Genomic DNA, 411 nt, shown 5'->3' on the forward strand with positions numbered 1-411 from the left:
GGTTACTTGGCTGGGTTTAATTCAACCTGCTTTCGTGCAACCAAGTCAAAGCTAAATTCATCCAGGATAACTTGAATACCCTGGCTTAATCACTTATCCTTATTCGTGTAACAGGCCCCTGCTCTTGAGTTGTTGTTCTGGAGGAAACTACTAGAACTGTTGGGTCCTTGTACATTTTGGAGTGTGGTCTAGACCTACTCTATCTGTATAGTGTCTTGAGATAACTCTTGTTATGAATTGATACTATAAATAAAATTGAATTGAATTGAAATTGCTCTGAATCAACATCGTTAGTCCTTCCCTGCTCAGCCAATCAGCTGCATGCCTCTTCTGCTGCCTAATCACCTCATCCCCCTCACCTGAGCTTCTCCCCACCTGCACTTCATCCCCTCGTCAGATTGGTTTGTATTT

Source organism: Etheostoma spectabile, chromosome 14, assembly GCF_008692095.1.
Source record: "Etheostoma spectabile isolate EspeVRDwgs_2016 chromosome 14, UIUC_Espe_1.0, whole genome shotgun sequence".
In the NCBI taxonomy this organism is placed as follows: Eukaryota; Metazoa; Chordata; class Actinopteri; order Perciformes; family Percidae; genus Etheostoma; species Etheostoma spectabile.